The sequence below is a fragment of the Artemia sp. Qi Xiang Cuo genome, chromosome 6 (genome assembly GCF_049724085.1).
Source record: "Artemia sp. Qi Xiang Cuo chromosome 6, ASM4972408v1, whole genome shotgun sequence".
NCBI lineage: Eukaryota > Metazoa > Arthropoda > Branchiopoda > Anostraca > Artemiidae > Artemia > Artemia sp. Qi Xiang Cuo.
In genome coordinates this window covers 15,381,359-15,396,266 of record NC_142799.1, presented here as the reverse complement: position 1 = coordinate 15,396,266, position 14,908 = coordinate 15,381,359, and the positions used below count along the sequence as shown (strand labels likewise).

General features: G+C 35.2%; 1 protein-coding gene across 1 annotated transcript in view; it reads left to right on the top strand.

Moving 5' to 3' along the window:
- Positions 1 to 4,091: 4,091 nt before the first annotated feature.
- The window catches only part of LOC148950907 (dorsal-ventral patterning protein Sog-like), a 106,822-nt gene continuing 96,005 nt past the window's right edge, over positions 4,092 to 14,908 (top strand). The window contains exon 1 of the mRNA XM_089090945.1: positions 4,092 to 4,219. The gene's annotated coding sequence lies outside the window, so the exon portion shown is untranslated. The remainder of the gene's footprint in view (positions 4,220 to 14,908) is intronic.

The following is a 14,908-nucleotide window of genomic DNA, read 5'->3' as shown; positions in this document are numbered from 1 at the left end:
CGACTATCTTTTCCATTTTGACTGTGGCATCTCCAAATAAGTGACATTTGACAACCTTTCTTCCGGCACGCTAGCAATATTTAACAGGTACCATCTCACTTTTCCGCCAATCTAACTAATCTAGGCAAAAACAAAGTTAAATCCCCTTTTATAGCCTGCTTATGCATCATAATATGTAGACCAATTAATCTTTTAAATTGCTTCAGATGCATCATTGGCAGTTATGGCCTCTCTTACACCCGGGGCAAGATCTCGATTAGCGGGTGCTAATCAAGATATTTTCCCCTGTCATCCACAAAATTTTCAGGCCAAATTTTAACAAAATTTTCATTTATTAACAACGTTATTTTTGTTTTATTAATTAACTAATAATTTATTTTTAATTACTTTTTAATTTACTTTTGTTATATTAGTTAATCAATAATTTATTCGCTATTTTCATTTATTAATTGATTATAACCGTTTGATCATTTATTTGAAATTTTACATCTTAAAATTTTGTACACCCATGGTAAGTGCCCCTATGTCCCTCCCCTAAAACCGCCTCTGAACTTCATTGATTCCAACTTTGTTGTCGGGTCAAGCCCTCAGAGCTCAGCTCCGTTGTGTCGTGCTTAAGTGTTATTAAATAAAAAAAAAACAAGTTTTTTAACTGAAAGTAAGGAACGACGTTAAAACTTAAAACGAACAGATATGAAAGGGGCTGTCCCCTCCTCAACGCCTCGCTCTTTACGCTAAAGTTTTTTATTGTTTAAAAAAAATAGAGTTGTGAGAAAGTCAAACTTTAGCGTAAAGAGCGAGGCGTTGAGGAGGGGACAGCCCCTTTCATATACGGAATAGTTTCTGTTCGTTTGAAGTTTTAACGTCATTCCTTATTTCAGTTAAAAAAACTTGTTTTTTTTTATTTAATTTTTGAACGTTTTTGAATTAATGAAGGTTTTGATTTTGGCTCACCGTACATGAATAATAAAAAAAAATTAGAATATTAATTTTAGTTTTATTTGGTTAAATGGCTTTCTCGAAACCTGTTTAATTTTATTAACGAACGTTTTTATTAGTAATAAATATACGTAACTTACGAATTAACTTACGTAACGAACTTATATATTCATATATTTTTAATACGTATATTAGGGGGTTTGCCCCTGAGTCAATACCTTGCTCTGTAAGCTAAAGTTAGAGTTTTGTTCCAATTCTTTAAAAATGACCCCTTGATCACAAATGCCGTTAATTAGAATAAATAGCTCTTATGAAAGAACTTAATAATCTTTGGCCTAAAGAGCGAGGTATTGACTAGGGGGTGAACCCAATCATATACGTAATGTTTTCTGTCGTTTTAAGTTTTGAGGTTGCTCCTTAATTTCAGTTAAAAACTTGTTTTTTTTTATATATAATTTCTGATCTTTTTTTAAATAATGCTGGGAAATCCGGCCCCCCCCCTTCATAGCAATGTCCCTTCTCCAATGAAAACTTCCTTCATGGTAAGATCCTCCCACATAACCACATAACCCCCGACCCACTCCCCCCCCACTACCAGAAAAAAACCCCTCTGAAAACGTCTGTATACTTCCCAATAACCAATACTATATGTTAACATTGGGTAAAGTTCATATACCCCAAAGTCCTGGGCCCTCTACCCGGGGACTTTGGGGGATTAAGTCATCCTAAAAGACATAGTTATCATATTTTCGACCATGCTGAACAAATGGCTATCTAAAAATTTTAATCGGGTGACTTTGGGAAAAAAACGAGCGTGGGAGGGGGCCTAGTTGCCCTCCATTTTTTCGGTCACTTGAAAAGGGCACTAGAACTTTTAATTTCCGTTCGAATGAGCCCTCCCACGATATTCAAGGACCACTGGGTCGTTACGATCACCTCTGGAAAAGTAAACAAAAAAAACAAACAAATGAACGCGCATCCGTGATCTTTCTTCTGGCAAAAAATGCAAAATTCCACATTTTTGTAGATAGGAGCTTGGAACCTCCGCAGTAGGGTTCTCTGATACGCTGAATATGATGGTGTGATTTTCATTAGGGTTCTATAACTTTTAGGGGGTCTTTCCCCTTTTTTCGAAAATCAGCCAAATTTTCTCAGGCGCGTAACTTTTGATAGGTAGAACTAAATTTGATAAAACTTATATATTTGAAATCAGCATTAAAATCTGATTCTTTTGATGTATCTATTGGTATCAAAATTCCGTTTTCTACAGTTTCGGTTACCATTGAGCGGGGTCACTCCTTACTTACAGTTCGTTACCACGAACTGTTTGAAATCGTATACATACATCTTTAAAGCTTATTACCTGAAAAAGTTGAATTGCGCACAATTGTAGATGACACTATTTTCCCTCGATTGATCATCTGTTTTACATTCATTTTCCATCTACCTTTTGCTGACAACATTACTCCCCAATATTTTAATCTTTCACTTTATTTTTAAATTTCATTTTTGCAGTTGTGTCTATTCACGGGAACTAGGTTGAGGAAGGTCAAGGGAAATGTATCTTTCAAAATCTAGGGGGGGGGGGCAATGTTGTTTTCTTTTCTGTGAAAATACCTAAAATGCTATGTTTCAATAGAAACCAAAAACAATATTTTCTCAAAATACAATGGGAGGGGGGTAAATTCCCCCCCTTAAATTAGGCTAAATTCTTGTTAGCTAGAACACACTCTAGAATTTGGATCGGGAAGATCAGATAATGACTCAATTGAAATCTACATTGTAGGTATATTTTTATTAAATATTTAATGTATAAAGATGGTATTTTGATGGGTTATGTAAGGTATTTAATGCGTTCTGGGAGGTCCCCCTTCCATTATTCTTTGTTGTAGTGTCATTTGGGTATGTAGCTCATTTGGAGATTTAATCTCCAAATTAGAGTATGATTTAATCTCCATTTGAGTATGTTTAATCTGAGTAGATTTTGTTGTTCAATATTGTTGTTTGTTGTTGTTTTGTTGTTTTTGTTTTTTGAAGTAGATTTTGTTGTTTGTTGTTTAATCTTGAGTATGTTTAATCTGAGTAGTATGTTTAATCTGAGTAGAATTGAGTAGATTTAATCTCCATTAGAGTATGGAGATATGGCTCATTTGGAGATTTAATCGATCAGTATCGCATAGTCAGAAAATTAACGTTGACAAAAGATAGCAATCTGTCTTTCGGGGTAACGTTCGTGGATTTACGAATTTTCGGGTAGATTTCGGACAACCCCATTTTCTTCCTGGGAAATTAAAGGAAACTCAGAAAAATTCGGGTACAGCGAATCACTGGTCTAAGGCCAGAGTATATCATTGGCAGCGGTCCAAGGTCGGGAAATATAGAAGGAGACTACTATTGGAAAACACGATTGAAGAAGTTGTCCTATTGATAATTTGTCTGTATTAAGAGGGGGGGGGGGCGATCTATTAAATTCTGAAGATCAAGGGCGGATCCAGGATTTCTTTTCGGGGGTGGGGGGGGGTGGGTGGGTTTACTAATTTTTTACTTTTTCGGGGGGGGGGAGGTACTAGTTTTGACTCAGTTTTCGACTAATTTTACTGATTTTTACCTAGGTTTTTACTAATTTTCGACTCGGTCAAAAATTTCGGGGGGGGGGGGTTCAAACCGGGTAACCCCCCCCCCTGGATACGGCCTTGCTGAAGATTGTATACGGCCTGCTTTGTGAAATAAATGTTTATAACAAAATATATAACATACTTTGAAACACATCATTAAGAGGACTTTTTTTTCATTTTTGGCATATAACATATAATTATCTTAGCTAAAGGGGGTGGGGGATATTTAATGTAGGATGAGATTCGTAGGATGATTGATCATACTAAACTTTATGAATGTAATACTGAATTGTTTCGGAATATCTCCTAAAAAATATATTCTTTCTTTGTCTCAGATTTTATAAACAAATTCTGAGATTGGGGGGGGGGGGGTTCCATAATTAATAAACTCGATTAAGACACGTCAAAAAGGCAGTCATTAAATTATGTAAACAGATATATTAAAAATAAAAGGATTTTTAGAGCATGCGCGCTGCCTCTGGATAAATCTTGTTCCAATGCATCTTTGTAACTCGTTTTATCCAAGTCCAGTTCCGAAAAAGATTTACTCCTGTAATGAAGTGGAGCCTATTGTTTTATTACTGAGTTTTTCTCTTCTTTCTTAGTTAATTTGTGATTTGTATTAATTAAGGATTATATTATTTAATGAAGTCTTTTGAGATGAAGTAAGTAATTTTCTTTTATTATACTGGGTAGCCTAGATAAAAAGGGTGTTGGCAGCGTCATAGCCTAGCCTTCTGAGATTAATTAGTTATTTTTTGGTAATACAAAATTATAACTTTTTGGAGCTTTAATTTGGGTGGTAACAGTCTTGTACATAGCCTCTTCTGAACTAAACACTATTAATAATAAAAAATAGAAGGCTAGGCCTACTATTTAGTTCTTTGTAGGCCTATTCTCTTTCAAAATAGGCCTATAGGCTAATTGACACAGCCGTTGCAATTACGTATCCAGGATTTTTGCTCGGGGGGGGGGGGCTTTAGGTTTTTCACCTTCATTTTCAAGACCAATTCATGAGTCGGAGAAATGTTTCTAGGAGAGGGTATTCGTACCAGGTACCCCCTGAATACGCCCCTGGTCCCAGCTCTGCAAACGTATCAGATATTGGCCTAGACTAGGCTAGCTCTTGGCTACAATTATGAACGAGCTGTAGATGAGGAAAAGATATTTGTGCATTATATTTGACCCACCGTTATATACTGTACAAGGTAAATATAATAGTTTAGAAACAAATTTGGGCTATATATATGCACATTAGGGTGGGGGGGGGGGGTAAAGCATATAATATATTAAACAAGTTAACCGTGTTTAACGGAAAGTAAAAGTAATAAACCCTAAAACACAAAACAAAAAAATCAAATATAGGCCTAGCCTATTTTCAAAATTGATAATTTTATGACGAGTAGGCTAGGCTAATACGGAAAGTAAATTTACTGTGGAAAGTAATTTTTTCCACAATCTATGTAGTCTACCCTAATTAGCCTAGCATACTCGTCATAAAATTATCAATTTTGAAAATAGGCTAGGCCTATATTTGATTTTGTTTTTTAGGGCTATTTTATTTAATATGGTAGGCCCAGTCCTTGCAAATACCTTTCTACAAAACTAAATTGCTCTAGATACTACATAGTCTATATAGTTTCCATAGCCTACCCTAATTAATTACTTTTGATGCAAATTACATGTCCCAAATACTTATTTTCGTAATTATCTGGCATTATTTAGATCGGCAAGGTAAAATGCTATTGCAGGCTAATTAGTGTTCGGTTTAAATTGCTCGTTTTTATCTGAAAAAGAGTCCGCCGTTTTTTTTTTCTGAAAAAAAAACATTTAAGGCGTAAGGCTAGGCCTACTTACCTACGATATGGGGAGGGGGGTATAGGAACCCATTATTCTAGTTGGGTTGGGTAAGGACTTACTATTGATTAAGGGTTATAATATATAGTGGAAGCTGTTGAAATTGTGTATCCTAAGTACTTACGCTTTCTGTGGTAAATTTTCGGCAGTTCATATTATTGACTTGTGAATAAAGTAAACATACCACTCGATGCCTTTTTTTATGTTCATTACGAATATAATTATCATTTTTGTCAGAAACGAAGTTTATTTCTGATGCAAATGAGAGATAAGTTTAAACTTTACCGCCACCCCCCATGCAAATATACTACCCTTGCAAATATACCCTGAATTGGTGTATAAATAGGGGATGGGGAAAAAAACATTTCCGACAAAAATGATTATTATATATTACGCCCAGCCCGCCGCTGTATTTTAACTCTGAGCCTCATATTCGTATTTCTGGTTTACAAGAACAAACTTAATGCCCATTTCTTTGACAAGATCCTTGTTGTAAAGGCCTTAGTAAAGGGGGAGGGGAAATGTTGGCCTGAAAGTCTCCCCTCAACTATAAAAATAGATAAAAAGTAGTTCTGGCTTACTTTGATCAAACGACCGGTTTGTCATTTTACTGTAACTTAATCTGACCTCAGGTCATATGTTCTTCAGGCCTATTCCAGCTTCCCATTATTGTCTCAGGAGATATAAGATGGTTTATCCTAAAAAATGGAGTTAATGTACCATTCATAATTTTAGTTATAAATTGTCTAAACAACATTAATACCTCATTTTAGTTAGCTAGCACTAATTTAAGCGATTCACAATGTATAATAATTTTTTTTAGCCAATTAGAAGATTTTTATAAAAAAATTGATTGGCTCGTATTAGCGCTAGCTAAGTCTTGGTGTTGGTTAAATCTCATTGTGAACGGGACATAAACAAATTGTTGCTACAATTGCAAATATTTTGTATTACCTAGTGGGTAATACTTACTGCTTTAATTCTGACATTCTGAGCTATTTTTTTTTATTTCAAATATGCCAATCAGACCCCGCCTTCAGGTTGTTGTTTGCGAAGGGGAGGCTCACATATCCAAGGCTAAGAAATCTATTAAACATGGACCAAGAAACGAGAGATTTCGGTAGGATTCGGAGAATTTTTTTTTAATTCTTTTGTCCTTCCCTCAAGGACAAACCTTGGAAGGGGTTTCTAGGTTCAACTCTCCCTACTTAAATTTTAAATATAAGTAGGCCTAATCGCTTTTCGGCTTAGGCCAAAATACGAATTTTTTGGATTGAGCCCCCTCCTAAATTGCTTGCCCTTAATCGGAAGCAGGTTACAAACCTGCTTAGGGTAGCTAAAAGCTGGCTTTTTGTCAACGTTTTCGCTCTTTTTTTTAATATTCTCTCCTAATTGCTTGAGAAGAATTCAATATTTACCTGGTGACCTCGATACTTTTTTCCTTCATTTATTTCTTTGGATGATTTATTACTTATTTATAAAATTTCTTGCGACATTTAAGACGTTAACATTCATTCTTTATAGATTTGGCAAGTTTGAGCATAAGTTTTTGTAAAACGAATTTTTTTTTATTTCTGCACAACAAAAATTTGTCAAGAATGGAAGGTGCAGGTCGGTGATTATTTGACGACATCAAAATAAAAATAGTTTTGCCCTCTGGACCCTTCTTGCTCCCTTGGATGTTTCAAAATTATGAGTCTCTGGTTTGAACCCAATTTTCGTCAGTGTTGCCATGTTGAGCCGTAAAAATAAATCAGTAAAACTAACTATTTAAATTTGACACCGTTTTTGGTTTTCTGTGTCCACTTAGAGATAATCAGCTTAGCCTGAGCAAGAGAAACTGCTTTGCAGGTAGGCTATATTTTAATTAAATATTTTGTATATATAGGTGGTTAGGTTAGTTATTTAATATAATGCGTTCTGGAAAGCCTGCTTTCCATAATTCTCTGTTGTATCTTCAACAATTTTGTCCAAAATTTTTCCGAGGGGGGGGGGTAAACGCCGGTCACGATGATTTAGATCCCATTCAGTTATTCCACGAACTCCAAGGTATGAAAAAAATAATTCAATACCGATCCATTTCCTTAAAGAAACCTATAGATGTGTTAGAATTAACTGTGCAATACAGAGATGAAGGGGTCTTCGCAACCGTAAGTGTTAGCTATCAATGTTATTAGCGATTGCAGTGTCGGCGGCCAGTAATGAGCGGTCGTTTAGTAAACTTAAGTATTAACGTACCTTAGATCGACTATGGGCCAGGACGGACTAAATGGTTTAGCGTTAATTAGGATAGAGCGTGAAAAATTACAAGCAATCAATTAGGACGAGATAATGAATATCTTTGCAAAGGCTAAAGTAAGAAAAGTTAAATTTAAATAAATGGAAAGTTTTGTTAATAAATGAATTCTTTTTACTAGAATTTGGCCTGAAAATTTTTGGGAGGCAGGGGATAGGGGTTAATCAAGATCTTGCCCTGAGAGCAAGAGCCGCCATTGTTGGACACTTAGTAACCTTAAGCATCAAAGGAGTTTGTTGGGATTGAGCATTCATGAAATATAAAATTGGGATAAGTTTTTTTTTTCAAAAGGGAATGATGTCGCTTCTTCTACTACATACGGAGGGATATCAATGATACCCCCCCGTCTATAGTTTTCAAAAAGAAAAATGTTTCAAAATGTTTAAGATAGAATATATATGGTCATATAAATTTCGACTTAATCGTTCCTAACAGTCAAACTTTATTTTTGCTGTTCTTTAACGAAACTTTAACTTTGCTGTTCTTTATTTTTGCTGTCTATTTTAACGAAAAACTGGGAGATCTAATCAAAATCCTGTCGGGTCACCAACCACATATAGACAATTGTGAAGGATTGCGATTATTATGTCAAGAGTGATCTCATAATATTAGAAGGGACACCTACTGAGTTCTTTTTATGAATTTTGTTGAACATACCATATTGTTCCAACATACCATACATATTTTTATGAATTTTGTTGAACATACCAGTCACGAAAAATCCGTTTTTGACGGGTTAATTCAAGACACTGCTATAGAGTAATGCAATGAAAAGCGTGGTTTTCATTGCGTTTACGATATTTAAACTGTTGTTTTTTGGGGTTTAGGGGGGAAGGTACCTAGGCTAGGTTACGTATTTAATATATGCTATGCTTTACCCCGCCCCCTAATGTGCAAATATATATCCCAAATTTGTTTCTAAACTATTATATATTCATCCTATTTTATTTTATTTCATTAGAATTAACCAAACTTGACTTTTTAGAAGTGACCATATAACGTACCAGTACCGTATTTTTCACTAAGAACTCGTTAGGTTTTAAAAAGTTGATTTTTTTTTAAACTTGTTTTCCTTAATTCACCGACTTGTATTTTTGTCACATCAATTTATTAAATGTGTGAGCCATTTTTCCACCACTTCCGAACGTTCAATTGCTTCCAAATTTTCAAAATTTTCAAAACATCAAAATTCTCTCCTTATAGTTATCTCCTGTTGCTCAAATAAATCACATAAACGGGTGATTGGGCACAGCAAAAAGTATAAAATAAACGGTACTCTTGCATTATGCGGGCCTTTCGGGTTAACCGCTATACAGTAGGCAATGATAAAACTCGTTTTTGACGTGTTAACCGCTATTGAGTAGGCAATGATAACATGGTTTTCATTGCGTATACAATATTAAACAGTGTTTTTTTGGGGTTTAAGAAGGGAGGTGATTTGTGCTTTCTACGTTCTCAGTATAAGCAACACTTTACCCCCCCCCCCCCCCCTAATGTAGAAACAATCTTGCCATATCTGTTTCCAAACTAGCACATTTTCCTTCAATTTAATTTTATCACCATTAACCAAACTTGACTTCTTTAGAAAGGCCCGCATAATACAAGAGTACCAAATAAACATTAAAACACTATTATGCAAGAGTTAGTGTAGGGGTCAGAACACTTTCCTGTGGAAACATAGGTTCGAAATTCGAATCTTAGACGAGATAAACTTTGGTCTTTGAGAAGACTAGTACTCTTTAGTCTAAAAAGTCGAAAATAATAAATATTAATATATATATTTTAAACTTGTTTTAAAATGAAACTAAAATGTTCGAAAATCTATGAATATTAGTGCAAACAAGGGACACAAAACGGATTGGGATTTATATAACTAGTTCTTTCTAACTCTTTTTTCTCAACTCACCGTCTTTTTTCGCTTATGAATTTATAACGTATACAGTTTGACATCTATGTTAGTGAAGCCCAATCCGTTTTGTGCCCCTCGTTTTCACTTATATTCGTAGATTCTCGAGAACAAAATACTATTTCCCACTTTTTAGTAGAAAAAGTGAAAATACTGTATATCCAACAATAAGCCACTTGAAAATGTGGTTCGATCCCACTTTCTAGGGCTATAATAAAAACAAAGTTGTAGGTTCTTGGGGCACTTTCTACTGACGGATGATTATGGGTGGTATTTGTCGGTTATTGGAAACACACTCAATGAATGAAGTTAGGTTAATCCAATGAAAAATAACAAAACATGAGGATCAAATAATACTTAAGAAACAAAATTATGGAAACCTAACCCAACGTGATCTAACACAACCCCCACCCCTGATGTGCAAATATATAGCCCAAATTAAACAGGTCCAATGTATTCTGTCCAATGCATTGTATCATTCATCAATTCATTTTGTAGCTATGAAACCGGTTTTCTGAGATGTAACCTAAGCGTAGTTCTGGAATGTATTTCCAATAACCGACAAGCGCCTTATAGGTTTCCAAAAATTATGCTTTTTGGCAATTCATCTGGGGCCAAGCGAAAAGCAGGACGTCGTCTAATGCAGTGGGAGCAAGAAAGAGTCTGTAGGAGGGGGCTATGGGAGGGAGTGGTGAGTGAGGAGCGTGTATAGCTGCGTTGGCCTCAGGCAGCTTGGGGCTGCGATGAGTTGTCAGTAATCCATAGTTTGTCAAAAAGTCGATTGGCAGTAGTTGCAGTCAGGTTTGCCACCCCTAATGATTTATCACTATTTCTAATGATTTTTTACATTGCCCAAACAAAAAATCACTTAATTAGCATATAAATCGTAAGATTACTGAACAAAATCAACCAAATGTCACTAAAATCTAGTGATATTTTTTCCACCGGGCGGCAACCCTGGTTGCAGTGGTTTGGTTAAAATAAAAGTTTGGTTAAGAGTGGTTTGGGTTTTCTTTTTAAATGCCGCTCAGTGCCGAGTCCAAAGATTCGTGATTTGCATCCAAATCCAAAGCTCTCCATCTGCCGTCCTTGTACTGTTGTAGAAGTTTTTCGAGTTCGATGGGTTCTCCCCAGTTGCACGGGATTTGGTATGCCCCTCTTTGACGGGTAACTGTTTTTTTTTCTTTGTATGAGTTGAGGAGATTCATAAAAATCAAACTGCCTCTGATAATAAGAGACAAATTATTTTTTGAAAAAAAAAATATCAGTTTTGTTATTTCCATCAATTTGTTTGTTATTGATATCAAAACTGATATAAACTATTAAATTTGATTAATATCAAAACTGATATAAAAATATCAGTTTGTTATTGTAAATCGACATACCTGAACTTTGTATTATGCCACAGCCGTCATTAAAACTATTAAAAGTATACCCATTATATTTTTCTCACTTGACATTAGATGGACGTTGGGCAATTTTTCAAAATAACCTCCGAGATATGAGAAAATAAACTGTATCTTAGGGTTTAGTTAGGGATGGGTTGGGTATTATTAAAATGACTTTGAGCAATTACATTATCTGTGAAAACGATAGGGTAAACTAACAATTGCCAAAAAGAATATCCCTTAACGGATCCCTAAATCCGTAAACAGTTGTTACAAAGAAGGTACGTTACAAGACTAGAAGGTAAATTTTTAAAAAGAATAGTAACAAAAGTTAAATTGGGATAGTTACTCTCACTTTTGGCTAATCTGGTTTAGACAAAACAACTCATTCTGCCTTATAACGGATATAACGGCCTGCTGGAAGCAAATTAAGTCTAATCTTTTGTTTTAACACCCTCCATCCCTCTCTTAGTAATCTCAAATCAAAAGATGACCTTGAACCTGTTCCTATCCATAAACGCTAATAGAATGACTACCCAACAAAAAGCGAGTATTTAATAAGAAAATGCTTGAATAAACAAGTTTTTTGTCAATCAAAAGCTGAAAATTCCAACAATTCCGGAATCTGAGAAAAGCAAAAATAGCGGATTTTGAAGTTTTGACGCAAATTAAATATTGGAGAGCATTTTCATGAGTCGATTGAATAATTTTTGTTTAATAAAGTAGGCTGTAAAAATCACTTTCACAAACAGTGTCACATACTCAAGGGTGTACCCAGGATTTTTGTTCGGGTGAGGTTAAAAAAAAAATTAAAAAGCGTATCAAAATTTGTTTGCAAATATTTTTGTTACTTTTTTCCGAGTTGGACAGAAATTTCGGTGGGGGGGGGGGATCAAACCCGGTAACCCCCTCTTGAATATGGCCTTGCACATACCCCTTCTTGAGTTGCAGCAACCCATCTATACACTTAAAATTTTTGACAATCATGAATTACGGCGGAGCATATAGAATTCAATGCGATACAGCACCAACCTTAAATTCAATCTTCGTAAAAGCATGACCAAATACTAGACTAGGCTACTGGGAATAGCTTTTTTTCAGGCAAAAAATGGTCTCGCCTTCTGTACATTTTCCAGGTATTATTACCAATGACAGCCAAAAATTTATTTCATCATCCTTTATAGCCTTTGGTCACGAAAAGTAGTCGACGATATTTGGTAACTGAAATACCCTATTATGATGCGTCGGGATGTATATATATATATATATATATATATATATATATATATATATATATATATATATATATATATATATATATATATCCGATATCCCCTTTATACTGCTTCTTGTCTTCCTCTTGTTTATGCGTGTGGATTTTGTCACCTCTTGGGAAAAAAGATCGACGGACGATTTTTCAAATACATAGATTTTTTTATGTACCTCGCGCGGCGAATGAATAGTCGATGGGTCTAGGCGTATCCCCCCCTCCGGTGTATTTCCCTTCAGATAATACCCCTTTGCAGAAAATTACCCCCCGGAAATCCCCCCCTCTTGGATAATTCCCAACAATATTTACCCTGGATAGTTTCAGATGTTCATTAGAAAGGAAATTGAAAGACATTTATTGGTGTTAAAGTGTCTGTGCCAATACTTGTAAGTAGCTTCCCCCTTTCTCAGTTTTCTGCTTGAGAATTCAAATACTGGATTGTCAGTAAAATTTTGGACAATATTTTGTTGTATAAGTTCTTATGCAAATTTTGTTGCATAAGTTCTTAATGTTCAAGGAATATCTAGGCGGATGTTGAACTAAATCAAAATGAACCACGAGCATGTAGATTTTCTAAAAGGTGACAATGCAGCATCTCAAGATCAACTTATAGTATTAAGTTAGACCTTTAAGGGTAATTTGTGGCATATTTTGAACTAGCCAGCAAGTACTATGTATATGCTTTTAATACTAACACTACAATTACTGTAACCAGGGCCGTATCCAGGTTTTGTTTGGGGGGGGGGCAAAAGGATTTTTTTTCGGAAGAGGCTTACAAGTTTTTTTTTTAACGCATCAAAAATTTGCTTATATTCATTTTTCTTACGTTTTTACGAGTCAGACAAACATTTTGGGGCGAGGGGGGGGGAGGAGTTGAAACCCCCTATCCCCCTGGATACGGCCTTAAATGTAAGTAATGACGCTAAGTGTATTAAAGTGGAACGTTTACGGGAGTTTCAAAAACGAAAAAACCACATGCATGCAGGATTTCAAAAGGGCATATAGACCTAAGCAATATCATAGGCAGCGCCGGTCTAGAACAGCTAGCAATATCATTGAAACTTTTAAAAGAGCTAATTCGAATGGAAATTAAAAGGTGATTTGAGGGCAAACTGCCCTCCTCCCAAGCCCATTCATTTTCCAAACACATCCAACCAAAAGTTGACACAGTCATTTTGTAACAGCATTTGTTCGTTGTGTTTTGTAACAGCAAAGTCTGGATTTTTTCAGGGGGAATATGGGTGGGAATTATCGAGGGGAAATACGCTGCGGGGGATTTTCTGGGGGGGGGGGAGGAGGTTACGCCAGCTCTCTGGTCGATATCTCATTAATAATTTTTCTGTCATTGACACACCGTTGGTTTTGCACAACCACTTGAAGCAGAAAACTTGTATCATAAATCACCTTGTATCACCACTTTGCTTAGAAGAGAATATAGCCTACACAAAAATATTCTAAAAGTTTGATGTCCCAGATTAGATGAAGCTGAGAATATTCTGTATTTATTTATTTCCCTCAAACGCGAGGGGTATAAAAGTACAATCAATAAAGGCACAAAAATACTACAACAAATCAAACAACGCAACAATTTACAGAAACATAAGAAGAAAAACACAATAGGCATAGACAAATAATTGAACAGAACACATCAGATAAAACGCAACTTATAGAAAAGAATTTTTTGGGAGATGGCTAATATATAGTATATAAATATATATATATATATATATATATATATATATATATATATATATATATATATATATATATATATATATATATATATATATATATATATGGGTGTTAATCCCGTAGGTTCTCTAACCGGAATGAAGTTGTTGAAATTAGTGGCTGCATAGGGATGGGGGTCTGGCCTCTGCCACTCTGAAGTTTCCCCTGTATTCTATTTCCTCTACAATATCAGGAGCGTAAATTAGAGGGGGTAATTGCCTCCCAGTTCTTTTTACTCCACTAAATTTTGAAAATGCCTTTTTTTATATTTTCATCGAAGTATGCCTTTTTTTATGTTTTCGCTGAAAAAGGTAAAAAGACCAAAATTGATCCCCTAAATTTTCATCAATTAGTACCTCTGTATAATGTAATGGCATTGTCACTCATTTCATTTACTATAGGTCATACACGCAAGACTTGGATAATCCATAATGTTAAGAGTGATGAATGAAAGACAATATTTCAATTAAGTCTGAGTCACGTTGCAAAGGTATTTACTGATTGCTCTGATCGTCACTTTGATAAATTTTACTGTTTGTATTATTAAAAGCAAGTTTTGATGCTGTTACAAAAACTTGCTTGCTGTTCTAATAGGATAATATCAAGCTTGTTTCAGAAGGGTACTATAATTAGGTGTACGATTACCTCATCGATTTACATTAAACTCTCCTGTAGTTTGCTCTTTCGTGTAAGTTATCCCACCTCTGATTTTATCCACATCATAAAGTTGGTCTCTTACAAGGGGTTTTCCACTATGTATGTGGTGTAGTCCAAGAAGTATGGGGAACTGATAAGAGGGGCTACTCAAATCCTAAAAAAAACACCATCTAGTGTTACCTCAGCAAAAGCGGCAAATTAATTACAAATACCTAAATAGAAACGGTAGTTATACCTTTGTGGTTAATT